Genomic DNA, 12500 nt, shown 5'->3' on the forward strand with positions numbered 1-12500 from the left:
ATTTCATCTTCCATTGCATACTCTGTTCTCTTCATCTGTCTTTCCTCTATTTATCATCAGCCTAACGTCATGTGATATTTCATGCATTCTGGTAAGCTAGCATTGCAAATCCTGTTGTGCTTTTCTAACAAGGACAGCATCATCAGCATACTCAAGGTCTCCTAAATTCCTATCACCAATCTAGCCCAATCCTTCTTACTATCTCTGACTGCTCTATGCATTACAAAGTCCGTGAGAAGAATAAATAACATAGGTGACAGCATATTCTCTTGGAGTACTCCGCTGTTCATTGAAAATTCATTTGATAAGACTCCATTAACATTAACTTTGCACTTGCTATGCTCATCAACAGGCTTGATCAAATTTACATATTTATTAGTAATTACCTAATAATGCAAGACTCTCCGCACAATTGGCCAGTGCACTCGATCAAAGGCTTTTTCATATTCCACAAATGCCATCAAAAGGGGATTTCTATATTCTACGCATTGCTGTATAGCATGTCTCAGAATAAAAATTTGGTCAGTGCAACTTCTACCTTTTCTAAATTATGCTTGTTCATCTCTCAGATTTTCATCAATCTTCATCTCCAGTCTCTTTAGAATAGGCATACTATATATATTCATAACAACTGACGTTAACATTAAGCCTCTATAATTATTGCAAACAGTCAGGTCTCCCTTTTTTTTTTTTTTTTTTTTTTTTTTTTTGCTATTTTTATCAACACTCCTAACTCCCATTAATCAGGGTTTCCCTCCTTATGCCACATTCTACAAAATAATCTTGTTAGTATACTGTCTGGCAGTCACTTGATTCTCGGCCGGTACCATCTTGGCAGTTATTCCATCGTATCCCGGGACTTTTCATCTCTTTAGTTTTTTTCAGGATAGCTCCGACTTCACACACTCGGAATTTTTGAATGGGCACATCAAGGTCTTCATCAGCTATTGGTATATCAATCAAAATATTTCCTTCATATCTCCTATTCATAGCCTCACTAAAGTGGTCCATGCAATGTTGTCTTCCTTCGTCTACTTTTGCTATTCTAGAGCCATCACTCTTTTCGATGGGTATATGCTCCTTCTTCTTTCCAGAAGTCGAGATTTCATTAATAATTCTAAGTGCAATTCTTACACCATAGCCACTTCCGTAATTCATAACTCTATCAGCCTTATCTTCTTTACAGTCTAAATTTTCTCTCAAGTCATTCCTGGCATTTCATTTGACCTCATTGTCAATACTTGAATAGTTAGCATGCTTTTCATAGTATCCCAAGTATTATTTGATATCCATGGCTTTCTCCTTGTAACTGCACGTCCCAAGACTTCACTACCAACTGACTGATATTTGTTCTTAATATCACACCAGTCTTTAATAATTCTCTGTTCTTCGTCTCTTAATGTTTCTATGACTGTAAATTGATACCTACATTCAATTGCAAATATTTCTCTGTGCTCTTCTGAAAGCGTAGTTGTATCAAACCTAGGTGTTCTATCCATCTTTCTGTTTGGTGCTTTTAGATTTAGTTTCCGTGTGGTAATGTGGAGATGGTGATCCCTACCAATATCGACACGTCTATAGCGTCTTAGAGTCCTCCGTCTCTCTTTTTAATGCCAATGAGATCTATCTGATTCTTGTAAAGATCAGATGATAAAGTCCATGTATACTTGTGGATGTTCTATTGTTTAAAAAAGAGTAACTTCAATGATTAGTTCCTCCAACTTTAGCAATGAAGTCGCCAATCACAATTTTCATATCTCTCTCACGGATCTCATCTATTATCCCCTGCATTTCTTCATAGTATTCATCTTTCCTTTCTTCATGGGAATCATTTGTTAGGGCATTGCAGGCTTCAATACTCATATTGCACTGCTTATATATATATATATATATATATATATATATATATATATATATATATATATATATATATATATATATATATATACTGTATATATATATTCTTATGTATACATATATATATATATATATATATATATATATATATATATATATATATATATATATATATATATATATATATATATATATATATATATATATATATATATATATATATATATATATATATATATATATATATATATATATATATATTCTTATGTATACACACACACACACACACACATATATATTTATATATATATATATATATATATATATATATATATATATATATATATATATACATGTATGTATATATATATGTATATATATATATATACATGTATTTTATATATGTATATATATATATATATATATATATATATATATATATATATATATATATATATATATATATATATATATATATCGTGCCTAATATGAGGAATTGCCTATTTTGTAAACTTGTAAACCCATTGTAATACTATGGCTAATTCATAAAGTAAGCAGCCTAATTCGTAAATTAGGCATCCTAGTTTGTTAAACAGGCAATGTGCTTTGTTTGTGTATTTGGCAACTTTCTTTTGATTTCCAGTTGATCCTATAGCATTTATTCATTATAACATATATAGACTATTATACACATCAACAAGGGTATTAACCAATTATAAACCCTTCAAATCGCTGCATAATTTATTATAAAATACATGCTGCTTCATCATCATCATCTCCTCTCACACCTATTGATGCAAAGGGCCTCGGTTAGATTTCGCCAGACATCTCAATACTTCTCCATTCCCTAACTCCTACTTCCCGCTTCATAGTCTTCAGTCATATAGGCCTGGGACTTCCAGCCCTTCTAGTGGCCTGTGAAGCCCAGCTGAACGTTTAGTGAAGTAATCTCTCTTGGGGAGTACGAAGAGCATGCCCAAAGCATCTCCATCTACTTCTCATCAAGATCTTATCCCTTTTTTTTTTTTTTTTTTTTTTTTTTTTTTTTTTTTTTTTTTTTTTAGATTGCCTGACCCTTATGGCCCGGCACGGGCTCTTGCACAATTGCAGCCCGCAGGTGTTTGGTTGGGGTTTTAGGTTGTAAGTGATTTTTGTGGGATGATATGCAATTTTTATTTTTAGGCGGTTTGGAATAGGATGTGAGTTAAGGATAATAAGCCAGTTTTGCTTTGCTTATTTTAGAGGTGCCCCACATATGGCACTCAAATAATTTCTCCTATAGTTTCTTTTCTAGTCCTGTCCTGCCACATACCTCCCAGTATCCTTCTGAGGGCTTTGTTCTCAAATCTACTAAATCTATTGGAGACTATTTCAGTGTCATACCATGACTCATGTCCATTGAGTATCGCCGATCTCACTGAACTTATATATAGTCTAATTTCTATATGTAATTTCAGGTGATTTGATATCCAAATTTTACTCAACATAGCCGATGTCTGATTTGCTTTTTTCAATCTTTCGCTAATCTCTAATTCTAAGACCCTGTATTGGAGATTATAGCTCCTAAATACTTGAATAATTCTACCTCATTATCCCTTTCTCCTTCCAATGATATTCCATCTTGACTTGCATACTTCATTCTCATTATCTCTGTCTTTCTTCTATTTATCTTCAGCCCAAACCCTTGTGATATTTCATGCATTCTGGTAAACAAGCATTGCAAATCCTTTGGTGTTCTGTTAACAAGGACAGCATCATCAGCATATTCTAGGTCTGCTAAATTCCTGTCACCAATCCAGTACAATCCTACTCTAAATTCCTGTCACCAATCCAGTACAATCCTACTCTAAATTCCTGTCACCAATCCAGTACAATCCTACTCTAAATTCCTGTCACCAATCCAGTACAATCCTACTCTAAATTCCTGTCATCAATTCAGTACAATCCTACTCTACCATCTCTGACTGTTCAACAAATTACAAAATCTATGAGGATGATAAACACCATAGGTGACAAGACATTCCCTTGGAGTACTATTCCTTTTTTTTTTTTATTTCTTTCTTTTGAAGCATGGCAAATAGTAGACTATCAGCCTATTGAGTCGAGTCATTGTCAGTCGTCAAGGCTACCAGCATCTGCTTGACATCGCAGTTTGATCTCTCAATGCTTTCTTGGGACTGTGGATGTCTTAGACCTTCGTGGACAATGTTCATTTGCGGGAAAATTAATTTTATTTTATTGATGACGGAGCTATGAATTCTCTTCCGTTGTCAGACAGAAGTACGGCAGGTGGGGTCATCCAACAAAATATGTCATTTAGACTGTATGCTGTTTCTGCTGTTGTCTTGGACTTTTATTGGCTTAAAGATCGGGAATTTTGAGAAATGGTTATGATAATTTAAAATACTTTTAAATCCACGGTCAGGATTTGATTTCATGACGATGAGATCGACTTGTCCTCGTTCAGCAAAAGTCTTACTTTTAAAAGGCCGTACGACATTTACCTTATTTGGTTTCTTTTTCTGGTATGTTTCACAAAAATGTATGAAAAGAGAGAGAGAGAGAGAGAGAGAGAGAGAGAGAGAGAGAGAGAGAGAGAGAGAGAGAGAGAGAGAGAGAGAGAGAGAGAGAGAGAGAGTGTGTGTGTGTGTCACCGTGATCATTTTTTTTATCCCACCAACTTGTATTACTTCAAATTTCTTCTTTAGGTAATAAGTTTTCTCCAAGGTTGATCCAGCTAGTTCGGCGTCAATAGCCTGGTACACTTCAGCCCATGGTAACATATACGTTTTAGATTTAGTGTCTTATAGATTTCATTCAAATTTTCTCTAAATCGAGTTTTGTCCTCAGTCCTCTTGGATAATATATATATATATATATATATATATATATATATATATATATATATATATATATATATATATATATATCTATATATATATATATATATATATATATATATATATATATATATATATATATATATATATAGATATATATATATATATATATATATATATATATATACATAAATATATATATATATATATATATATATATATATATATATATATATATATATATATATATATATGTATATATATATATATTCATATATATATATATATATATATATATATATATATATATATATATATATATATATATATATATATATATATATATGCATATAAGTACATATATATATATATATATATATATATATATGTATATGTATATTCATATATATATATATATATATATATATATATATATATATATATATATATATATATATATATATGCATAAAAGTACATATATATATATATATATATATATATATATATATATATATATATATATATATATATATATATATATATATATATATATATATATATATATATATGCATATAAGTACATATATACATATATATATATATATATATATATATATATATATATATATATATATATATATATATATATATATATATATATATATATATGTATATATATTCATATATATATATATATATATATATATATATATATATATATATATATATGCATAAAAGTACATATATATATATATATATATATATATATATATATATATATATATATATATATATATATATATGTATATATGTATATAATATATATATCCACATATATAGGTATATATATATATATATATATATATATATATATATATATATATATATATATATATATATATATATATATGTGTGTGTGTGTGTGTATGATAAATTTTTTGAACATTTAAACGTGTTTTTTTCCTATTTCAAATAAGCCATATATATTAATACATTAAAGTCTGGATTCTCTTAACGACCCCGGGATCAGATCCCCAGGCGGAATCACCCAAAGACTATAATATCAGACCGGCCGGGATTTGAACCCTGGTCCAGGATATCTGTATGCCAGTGACCATACCACTCAGCCACGAGTGGTATGGTCACTGGCATACAGATATCCTGGACCAGGGTTCAAATCCCGGCCGGTCTGATATTATAGTCTTTGGATGATTCCGCTTGGGGCTCTGATCCCGAGGTCGTTAAGAGAATCCAGACTTTAATGTATTAATATATATGGCTTATTTGAAATATATATATATATATATATATATATATATATATATATATATATATATATATATATATATATATATATATATATATATATATATATATATATATATATTATTATTATTATTATTATTATTTGCTAAGCTACAATCCTAGCTGGAAAAGCAAAATGCTATAAGCCCAGGGGCCCCAACAGGGAAAATAGCCCAGTAAGGAAAGGAAAGAAGGAAAAATAAATTATTTTAAGAAGAGTAACATTAAAATAAATATTTCCTATATAAACTATGAAAACTTTAACAAAACAAGAGGAAGAGAAATTAAATAGAATAGTGTGCCTGATTGTACCCTCAAGCAAGAGAACTCTAACCCAAGGCAGTGGAAGACCATGGTACAGAGGCTATGGCACTACCCAAGACTAGAGAACAATGGTTTGATTTTGGAGTGTCCTTCTCCTAGAAGAGCTGCTTACCATAGCTAAAGAGTCTCTTCTACCCTTACTAAGAGGAAAGTAGCCACAGAACAAATACAGTGCAGTAGTTAACCCCTTGAGCGAAGAAGAATTGTTTAGTAACCTCAGTGTTGTCAGGTGTGTGAGGACAGAGGAGAATCTGTTAAATAGGCCAGACTATTCGGCGTATGTGTAGGCAAAGGGAAAGAACCGTAACCAAAGAGAAGGATCCAACGTAGTACTGTCTGGCCAGTCAAAGGACCCCATAACTCTCTGGCGGTAGTATTTCAACGGGCGGCTGGTGCCTTGGCCAACCTACTACCTACTACCTATATATATATATATATATATATATATATATATATATATATATATATATATATATATATATATATATATATATATATATATATATATATATATATATATATATATATACTGTACATAGAGTTATATAAAGAAAATTGATGGGGATATTACTAAGAGAGAAGAGAATATTGATTAGAATACAGGAGCAAATTAAAGTTGAAGATATTCCGACAACATTTAAGCAAATGAAATGGAAATGGGCAGGAATTATAATGAGAATGATAGATACTATGCATAAAAGAAGAGTAAGAGAATGGTTCACTATATTTTACAAATAAAATAGTGAAAGAAGAGAAGACTACTGACTTACGAGCTAAAAAAACTTGTGGATATAAACTAGCATAAAAAAAACCATAAACAGATGCGTTTAGAAGGTCATGTTTAAAGGGTTATTCCGTTAATGGATTGATAATGGGATAATGAGACATCGGAACATAGGTTTTTCTCACTTTATTACAGCCGATACTCTCAAGTGAGTACCTTGTCTACTGACAGTTCAATTGGTACTGACTAACTCTCACAAGTAAGATGCAATCTTGCTCTCTTATCATGCTGAATTGATAGGTTTTGTGGAATTCTCCACTTTGATGGAACTATACTGTCACATTATGATTCCAAGTTCATTAACCTTTACATATAAAACGCATATTTAGACCCACAAGCTCCTCAGTCTGGGAGGAGGTGCGCACTCGCCCTCACTCCGACCCAGAATAGGCATGGCATGTAATAACAGAAATGCAACATAAAATATATACATAGAAATTACCCCCAATAAATAACACACCTTCCACAAAAAAAAAAAAAAAAAAAAAAAAAAAATATTGCATGAAAAAACGTACACAATATAATAAAATAATTTTACTAATTTCTTCTTATGGCCTCTGGAAAAAAATACAGAATACCCAGAATGAAAAAAAGTCTTATCAACATCAGTATTACACAACCTCATCAATAAGCTCCCTCTGGTTGCAGCGATACGGGCCATTTTGGCGGGACAGGAGTAGGAATAGATATTTCATCATCCCTCGATTTTACTTCTTCAGGTTTACGGCACAATTTCGCAACACAACTCACCACAACCGTTTCACCAATTTTTTCTTTGTTTTTAAATCAGTGCTACACTTGTACTTGCAACTATCAATCGGTGGCCATTAGCCGTTTTCCCGAGAAAATCACTCATCTTCCCTCCCTTCTCTTATAACTTTTAGTGTAAGGTATTTACATCTACACATTCTCTAACACTGCCTTTCCTCAAGGCTGAACTTCAATCCCGCAGCCACTTGCCCTTCGGAAACCGCCCAACCCCAGCAACCAGGAATCATATAAATACATGAATAATACAGAATCCGCCTGACAGATCTCACCTGACCTATTTAACCTCAGATTGTTTTTAGGTCACTTGGCAGCATGTCATATATATTACTACACTCAGCAAAATTACCAAAACACTTTACGTATACATTAAAAACCAATAACAAGAACACATAGTTATCATCAAGTTTAGTTAAAATACACCGAAAGAAGAAATGAGGTGTGTTCAAACAACAACAGCAAAGAAAGAACAAATTCTACTCATCAACTCGAGGTATGTCATGTATGCAGGGGTAAGGAGGTACACTGTGGTTGACACTTTTGAAAACTACATCTTCAGGCACCACATGTATGTATGCCTGATGATGTTCAGACACTGCGCCATTAATAATGCTTTGTATCACTACTGTGTTAGATTTAACCATCTTTATTCGATACAGGCCTAAATACGCTGGCTCTAGTTTGAGTTTCCGAGGTTGTAATTGTTTCAAATACACACGTACGCTAACGAATACTTTTACCAATGCGGTTTTGAACCTACCAGCATACTTTGTGCTGTGTTTTTCATTAGCTCTTTTCAAAAACCTTTCAGGTGTGTTTATTACTTCCCTTAAGAGATTCAATAAATAGACATAGTATTGCTCAGTTGAGTAATTTGGCAACTGTTGCAAATTAATCAGGACCATATATGGTAACACAGGATCTTGTCCATTCACTAAAAAGAAAGGCATGCCCCTGAGTGAAGCATTAAATGCAATCTTCAAAGCTAGCTCAGCTGTAGGAAGCATGGGGTACCAATGAAAGGGGGTTATCTGCCACTAAGTAATATAAAATTCGCACTACTTCCCTATTATGCGATTCCACTAAGCCATTAGCTGAAAGCACCCTATATGTGGTCACTGAAAAGTGTTTAATCTTCATCAAGTCCATGACCAATTTCACCACCTTATTCATAAACTCGAGACCATTATCCCTTATCAAAATTTTCGGGCAACCAAACCTAGTAATGAAAGAGCAGAGCGCCTGAGCTAATGAATTTGCTGATTTATCCAGCATTGCCCTAGTATGAGTGTACCGAGTAAATGAATCCACGTATAAACATATATATTATTTTGTGTTAAACCAGTAGGAAATGGTCCTACCACATTCATATGCACCCTATAAAACTCAATACAAATCTCAGGCCACTTTCTGGCTTCCGGTACAGTGTTTTTTATGTTCTTTAAAACAGTTAAAAGCATGATAACATTTTATATAATTTTCTATAGATTTTTTCATTTCTAACCAAAAGAAGGATTCATGTGCTCTTCTTAATGTTCTATCGATCCCTTATGAACTGCATACGGACTTGCATATACTGTACAATGTGGATGGCTCGATTAATTAAAGAGTGAGGAAGAACTACCCGCGCACAGAATTCCCCTACCCTCGTCTCGTAAGCACAATATAAGAGGTCATTCTCTTAAAAAAAAAATTCCTGATTCACATTCAGAAATGATGGATAACTCTCTGATACCCCTTTAATCACTGATCGCACTCCTTCCATCCATTCCTCTTTTTTCTGTCCCTCTCGGACTTCTTTTATGTCCCAACCTCCCAAGTCAATCACACCTGCATCATCAGGGCATTCATTCTGGACATCCCTGGTTATGGCCTTGGCCACCCACATATATTCATCTATACCACTCCCATCTCTCTCTCTCTCTCTCTCTCTCTCTCTCTCTCTCTCTCTCTCTCTCACTCTCTCTCTCTCTCTCTCTCTCTCTCTCTCTCTCTCTCATCCCATTTTCTGATTGCCCCTCGCTTGAATTCACAGCCCATTCTCTAATTTGATATGGGTCTTCAATATTTTGGTTTCGTTCTTTGTGCCTCTTTTGTGCCGTAGTTGTTACTCCTATTACTGCACCCCTAGAGAGGGCATCAACTACCTTGTTTGCTTTACCTTTTATGTGGTGAAAACCCTTTATATTAAACTCTATCAATCTTTCAATCCATCTGGCTTGGCTAGAAATCAAGTCTCTTTTAAAAAATTAGTCACGCAAGGGGCGATGATCACTTTATAACTCAATCGACTAACCTAATAAAAAAAAAACGATGCCTCTCTAGAACCCAAAGAATAGCCAAAGCCTCTTGATCGAATGTACTATAATTCTTTTCTGCCCCTTTTAATGCCCTAGAAGCAAGACAAATGCACCGCTCTCTATCTTTATCATCTCGTTGAGAAACTACGCCACCAATAGTTAAGCTACTCTGTTGTCACTAAAAAAGGGCGATCAAATCTAGGATAGGCAAGTAAGTCATTACTAGTTAAGGAAGGTTTCAAATGGTGAAAGGCTCTTTCTTCTGTCACTCCCTAATGTATTACTTTTTGTTTCTTTAAAGCATTTAAGGGTCTCGCTATCTCTAAAACCTCTTATGAATTTACTGTAATACCCAGCGAGTCCAAGAAACCCTGATACTTCCTTGGAGTACATGGCCTGGAGAAATCTCTAATAGCTTCTACTTTACTGGGGCAGGGTTGGATACCTTCTGGGGTTATCATGTGACCTAAAAACTCAACCTGTTTACAGGAAAATTTACACTTCGACAAATTTATTTTCATACCAGTACGTCACAAAGCTTCTAAAACTTTACGAATATTATTATTGTGTTCTTCGGTCATTTTCCCTGTAATTATGATATTGTCTAAATAAACAAGAACATTATGGCCAATTAAAGGAGACAAAACCACCATCATACTCTAGAAAAATGACTTGGAGCATTTTTAACACCGAAAGGAAGAAAATTAAACTGAAATAGTTGATTGTTAGCTATAAATGCCGTTTTACATTTTCTGTCTTCCGGAATGGGAAATTTGATAGTATCTGAATTTTAAATCAATAGCTCTAAAATATTCACTATCCCGTACCTTCACAAGTATTTCTTTGATCGAAGGCAACGGGAATGCATTATCCTTAGTGACTGGATTCAACTTCCTATAATCAACAAACAATCTTACCGAGCCATCCTTTTTCCTAATAGCTACAGTTGGAGAAGCCCAGGGTGATTCACTCTCCTCTATTATCCCTTGTTCCCTTAATTTACTAATTTCTCTTACTATCTCTCCCTTGAAATGAATGGGTACCTTATAAGGCCTTAACCTGATCAGCTCCGCCTGCCCAGTGTCAATGCTATGGGGAAATTGATCAATCGTCCTGGGTGCCTCGTCTCCAATTGCAATCACAATACCACTAACTACAGGTTTATATTCTGATGGACATAGTTTTTGCATGTGCATAATTAAGATATGAGTTCATTCGTCTGTGCGGGCTAGAGTTGTGGCTCCCAACATCCCATTACTAAATTCACATAACTCTCATTCACACACAGAATCACTTCCTAACAAAACTCTGTTATTTAACAAATTAACTATCGTTATATCAGCTATGATCTCTTTTATTTTTTATAAGCCCTCTAAGACTACGTGTGGCAAATTGTCATGGGGTTTAACAAAGATCTTGGTTCCTTCTGAAAGAAGCTACCACGGGGTCACTGATATGCTCATAAGTGTCTGAGCAGACAACACTTCTCTCATAACTTTCTATTGGCAAAATGCACCCTCCTGCTTTTACTGTTAGTGTATCTTTTTCCCCAAAAAATGCATATCTGATTACTACTTATAAAAAAAATTCCTAATATAGCCTTGATTCCTGGAATTCCCAAGGTAGGCAAGACAGAAAATTCATGTGTAAACTTCACAGATCCCACCTTAAAGGTGATGATCATTTTATGCCTTATGCGTAGTTTATTTCCTCCCAGCGTGTCGAGAATGATGAATGCCGCTGACTCTAGTGGGTTTATGGAGAATCTTTTTTCAGTCAGTGAATGCTGGTTCCTGTGTCGATCAGCGCTCGAATGGATTTATCTGGTAGGTCAATCCTAACTGCTAACATTCCTAGCCGTCCTTTAGGATTTATGGGAGACGGCCAATTACCTCGCATGCAACGCCACAGCCCCTTGGTCCTCTCCCTAGTGCTGCGGGGGTGAGGTCTGGGGTACCAATGGAGGTCCCAGTGCCTGCTCTACCAAGTCCTTCGTAGTCACTTGCATCGCTGCTCGGCTGCTGCTTCTGATGTTATGTGGGTGGGGGTGGGTGTTATCGATATCTCTTGTCTCCCCCCTCCTCTGTTTCCTTTTCCTTGGATGCTGGCCGGGTGGGGGGGGGGTGCTACACCCATCGCGTTCGTCATTTTTTGCTGGGCACTCTCGAGATAGATGACCGTAGGCCTGACAAGTGTAACAGCGGGGGGATCCTTTAGTGGGGCACTATACTCGTCGGTGCCCCTCTCCCCCATACTGGCAACATCTGAAGACTCTTCTCGCCTGCTTATTACGTTCTCCCCTCTCCCACTTTGAGGGTTGG

The sequence above is a fragment of the Palaemon carinicauda genome, chromosome 12, assembly GCF_036898095.1.
Source record: "Palaemon carinicauda isolate YSFRI2023 chromosome 12, ASM3689809v2, whole genome shotgun sequence".
Taxonomy (NCBI): domain Eukaryota; kingdom Metazoa; phylum Arthropoda; class Malacostraca; order Decapoda; family Palaemonidae; genus Palaemon; species Palaemon carinicauda.